The sequence below is a fragment of the Lissotriton vulgaris genome, chromosome 7, assembly GCF_964263255.1.
Source record: "Lissotriton vulgaris chromosome 7, aLisVul1.2, whole genome shotgun sequence".
NCBI lineage: Eukaryota > Metazoa > Chordata > Amphibia > Caudata > Salamandridae > Lissotriton > Lissotriton vulgaris.
This window is the reverse complement of record NC_141695.1, coordinates 409,974,865-409,980,353: the sequence shown is the minus strand read 5'-3', so window position 1 is coordinate 409,980,353 and position 5,489 is coordinate 409,974,865.

Below are 5,489 nucleotides of genomic sequence, written 5' to 3'. Positions count from 1 at the left end.
CACGGGAAAGTAAGATGGTATGATCAACCGTGTCAAAGGCGGCTGAAAGATCGAGGAGAACCAAGGCCTGGGCCTGGTTGGTATCCATTCCCTCCCTGAGGTTGTCGAGGACCGAGAGAACTACGGACTCCGTAGAGTGTGCGGGGCGGAAGCCGGCCTGGCGGGGGGCGAGAATCCCATACTCCTCCACAAAGGTGGTCAGGGACCTGGTGACATGGCGTTCGAGCACCTTCGCCAGGAATGGTAGGAGGGAGATAGGGCGGTAGTTGGCGGGGATCGAAGGATCTGCGCCCGGTTTTTTTAAGATGGGGACTATAACAGCGGTTTTCAGTGGGTTGGCTACAACCCCCTGGGAAAGGGAACTGTTAAGGAAGTGAAGGGGGGGGTCTGGACAGGTTGTATAGATGTGACGAAGGATGTGTGCAGGGCAAGTGTCCAGTGGGGATCCGGATTTGACAAGAGGAATTATTGAGGCCATGGAATCTTTAGTCAGGGGAGGAAAAACATCGAGTTGTCCTTTGGGTGGGGGGCACTGGTGGTCGACAAAAGTCGGGGGGGGTGAGGGGATGTTGGCTTTAATAATGGCAATCTTCTCAATAAAGAAATTATTTAAAGAGTGGCAAAGGTCCTGGGACGGGGAAGGCTTAAGAGATGTCCTGTCGGAAAATGCCAAGTTGTGGACAATCGAGAAGATTTCCCTCGGTTTATTCTCAGCTGCATGGATCTTTGCGGAAAAGTAGGCCGTTTTTGCAGCCAGGATGGCCTTCTTATATTGAGCAAGGAGAGTGGTAAACTCAGCTCTAAGTGAGGGAGAATAGTTCCTCCTCCAGGCACGCTCGGCGCGGCGTACTGCAAGTTTGGTGGTTTTAAGATCCTCGTTGAACCATAAGTTGGCATCTTTCTCCCGTTTAGACGATACCCGCTTTAACGGGGCGATTGAATCGCAGCTAGAGGAGAGCCAATGTTCAATGGCAGCGGCCTGAGAAAGAGTGGACAGGCCTTGTAGGGTAGGGTAGGAGGAAGCTAATTGCGCAGATAGATTCTCCGGATCCGTGCAGGTATTTAAAAACACAAAGAATACACTTTAAAAAGATGCAATTTACGATGCTCCCGGCTTCCGCCTCAGGAGGTTTTCTTGTGATATGTGATATGTTAATCTGTGTTCATATAGTGCAGCGCTCAACAATCACTTGGCCCTAGGGTCGCCGCGTGACAGTGGTGTCTCTAGAAGTGGTTTTAGAGGAGGGGGAGAGTCACACAAGGGGCCAGATTGTGCACATGTGTGCAACAAGTGTACAAACATGCATATACAAAGTCACACACATTTCAATCAGAGTATGAATTAAACATTTCTGAAGGGGCAGAGGCCTTCATGTGGCCCATCCATCCCCTTTCTTCTCCTCACACCACTCTCTCCTGCAGCCATCCGGTTAGATGCTTTATACCTTTGCCTCTTGCCATCTTGCTGGAACCTTCCATCTGCAGATCCCACACTTCATCCCTTCTCTCTTTTCATTCTTCTGCGTACTTCCTTGCCTCTCTTTCCCTTCACCACCAAGTCACACACGCACACAGCGGTCTCACTCGACTGTACGCATTGCCTTCTTTTTTATCAATCGCCGCATTACTATTGCGACAGCTGCATACCTCATTCACACACTTGCACACATAATCACAACTGGCATACCTGGCTAGTGCTCTGTGCGCTCTGCAGAGAGGCCAAGGACTGGATGATCACACATACTGATCCCCTGAATTATGGGGCACTGAGAAATGCAAAGTGCCTTTGGTCTGAACTTCACAGTTCTTAGTTGTGACCTAATATAAACACCCACCCGCAGCCTGAACTCACACAGAGCATAGAGGCAAGTTTTTTCACAGTAAGCACTGTATGAAACAAGCTTTTGCAATAGAATACATCTTGCATTTACAAGAGCTCAATCTATTGTCATTTACAATGGTAATAGCTCAAACTCTTCTAAATGCAAGACCTCGGCCACCATTGTCCCGGGCTGCTTGAAAGTGAAAGTGGGCATAGCAGGGAAAGCACGCTGTGGCCGCAGTAGGAAAAACTCATTAAAGAAAAGAGTGCTTACAAACTAAAAAAGGCATGCCGTGTCTTATCCGAAGTAAAGGGGCCAGTCGCCTTGGGTGTTCACAAATGCAGACAAGGCGGTACCAAGGATGCACTAACAGCCCTAACAACAACTTGCAAGCCAGCGTTTACGAAGGACAATGACACAAGCCAATGAAAAATATGTGTGGAGAGTGGGAGCGGCTTCTCTCCCATACTGTACTACAACAGTCTCGCAAAGTGAGCTGCCCATGCACGCTGCTGCTAGGCTTGACCTAAAAATAGGCGAATGGAATTACACTAAAATTGCAGGTCCTTATTTTGGTTTAAAGTAATTTGAACGTAGTTTCGAGAACTTAATGCTACAAAAAAGCGTTGTTCTGCTTTGTAGAGTTACATTTATCTGAATCTGTGTTTTTGCTAATGAATTTGTTGCACTGTGATGAATATGCACAACACTTGGCAAATGCTTGGGTTGTTCAACTAAGATTTTTTTTCAAGCAGTTGGACACGGATGGGCAACGTTATTATTGTGATCCAAGGTAGAATTTACTCCTTTAAGTTTCAAAATTATTTTGGTTTCCTTGGATATTAAAAAGTGCAATAAAATGATACCAAATGTGGCAGGAAGATAGAACTTTACTCTAAAAACATGCTTTTTGTTAAGTGATTTTCTGGTCACCGGTGTTCTTTGAACGTTTTTACATGCTGCTGCTGTCAGGCTCAGAAGTGCTCAAACAACACTTCTTTAAATTCTTACAGGAAGCAATCTTCTTTCCTATGGTCATATGATGCACGTTATGGTTGCACGAGGATGCATGGTGTTAGACCTGGCATCATTGCCATGAGTCTCCCTTCATTTTGACGGATTGCCTCCTCTGTTTTGATATGTTGTTGCTGGTTTTATGCTGTGGGCACTGTGCCACTGCTAATCAGTGCCACAGTGCAGGTGCTCCCTATGTTAAATTAATGTACTAATTGGTTATTCCATGATTGGGCTATTTGATTTATCTGTCAGCCCCTAGCACAGTGCACCATGTGTGCCCAGGGCTTGTAAATCAAATACTGCTGGTGGGCTTGCAGCACTAGTTGTGCCACCCACAGAAGCAGCTTGTAAAGTGTGTCTCAGGCCTGCAAGGCCTGTGTGCAGTCTAGCACTGCCATGTCGACTTGGCCAAGGGCACCCACTTGCCAGCCCCTAAACGTTCCCTTTGCTTCAGATTAGACACCCCTATGGTAGGCCCAAGGGCAGGGTGCATTGTAAGTATAAGGCAGGACATGCTCTGATGTGTGTAACATGTCCTAATAGTGAATTACAGCCATTTTCTCTTTCACTATTGAAGGCTACCTGTTCTCATAGGCCAGAATGGGCAGTTAGATTATTACATTCTTATAATCCTAACTGACTCAGGGAACATGGTAGAAATTCAAATTTAGTATGCCTGAACTCAGGATAATAAAATACATCGTTTAGTAAAGTTGGTTTTAATATTCTGTGTTTGAAAATACCACTTTTAGAAAGTAGGTATTTTCTTGCCTAACTATCTAGGCCTGCCTCTGCTGGGTTGTGTATTCCTGGTCTGGGTTTGTGAGTGACAGGGCTGGGGAATTCCAGGAGACAGGCTGAGGCAGCCCGGTGGTGAATAGAGAGATCTGCATCTAGATGGGAGGGAGGAGTTGCACCTGGGACCTGAATAGGGCTGGGCCTTCCCTCTACAATGCTGGCTCCACCTCCTGTGGCTTGTCTGATGTCTCTGCCATGCACTGTGAAAGGAGAGGAGGAATCATGTCAACAGAGTGCTCCAGAGCTGTATCTTCCTTCCCCTGTGCTGGCTCCACCTCCTGTGGGGCGGCTGATGTCTCTGCCCTGCACAGTGAAAGGAAGAAGAGAGTCATGTAAACAAAGTGCTCAGGAACTGGTTTGGATTAGGCAGAGGCCTCTCTGCCTTCAGAGAACAAAGGACTTTGGGGTATAAATATTGGGACCCTGATCCCAAGAAATTAGTTCACTGCTGTACAAGAAACCTTTCTGCCAAGGAGAAGAACCAAGGAAGCTGCAGGAGTTGTACTGCCCCTCTGCCAGTGTGCTGTTTGCTGGGTTGGCCTGCAGTGGTTGCTTCATTGCCAAGGGAAAGGAGAAGGAACTTTGTTAGGACTTTCATCTACAGAATATTCTCCAAGGGCTTGAACTGTGCTTGCCTCCTGCTGAAGTCTCAGGGAAAAAAGACTTAATCTCCAGCTCCCCACTGAATTTCCGTGCTGGGAATTCTGACTCCAGACACTTGCGTGCCGCTGAGAGCTGGAAGCACGACGCATCGAGAAGAAGCGTGTCGCCGCCGCAGCTGAGATCATCACATCGCCGGAGAAGCGGGCCTTCGCTGTATCTCACTGGAAGTGTGTGTTCATCGAAGCTGCCTGCTGTCGCTTAACCGGAGAAGCGTGACGCCATCATGAGAGTTGCCATCGCATCACTGGAAAAGCGTGTCACAGGGGCTGTCGCGGGTCCAAAATACAGAGTTGTCACAAGGCCGCCAGGGCGTCATCACATCGTCATCCCATCGCAACATCAAGGGCGCCATCTTCCTGCATCACAACCGGATCATCACATCACATCAAGGCGCCATCTTGCGCACCGCAACGGGCCCGCAGGCCGAGAATCTACACATCACCTCCCCACCGGTAAGGATCACGATGCATCCCCTACTCTGTGCAAGCATTTAGGCATGACGCATCATCTCCCCCAGATCACGGAACTGACGCATCTCCCCTTTTGCGAGCCCTTTGTTTACTTTGCGTTACGCATCCAGGTACTTTGTTGAGAACTTCGTTGCATTTACCAACAACTTGAACTAAGCAACTTTAATCATCTTTTAAGTAATCTTAAGTGTAGTATTGTGGATTTTTGTCGTTTGTGGTCTTGTGTTTAAGTCTATATAAAGAAGACTTATTTTGATAAAACCTGTTTTGTGTCCATCTGTAGTGTTTTCACTCTATTACTGTGTATATTCACAAATGCTTAACACACTGCCTCTGAGATAAGCCTGTCTGCTCGAGCCAAGCTACCAAGGGGGTGAGCAGGGGTTATTAAGGAGTGTAATCCATATCCTGACTTAGAAGTAAGGGTCCCTATTTGGGCTAAGGATGTACAATTTCATTTAACTTGAAATTGTACATCCTAACGTTTAAGGGCCAACGGCAAGGTCGTAACCGGTGTCAGATCCCTAAACCAGAAATATCCCCCTCACTTGTGAGGGGCGACCGCACAGAGGTGTACCTCACGTGCATCTACCAATTTCCCTTGACTTGACGGGGGCCCCAATAAACTCGACGCCATTTAAAGGTCGTCCGAGGACTCGTGTGAGGTGTCTAGAAGGTAGCGTAAACCCCCTCCCAAACCCCACACAACTTACCACAT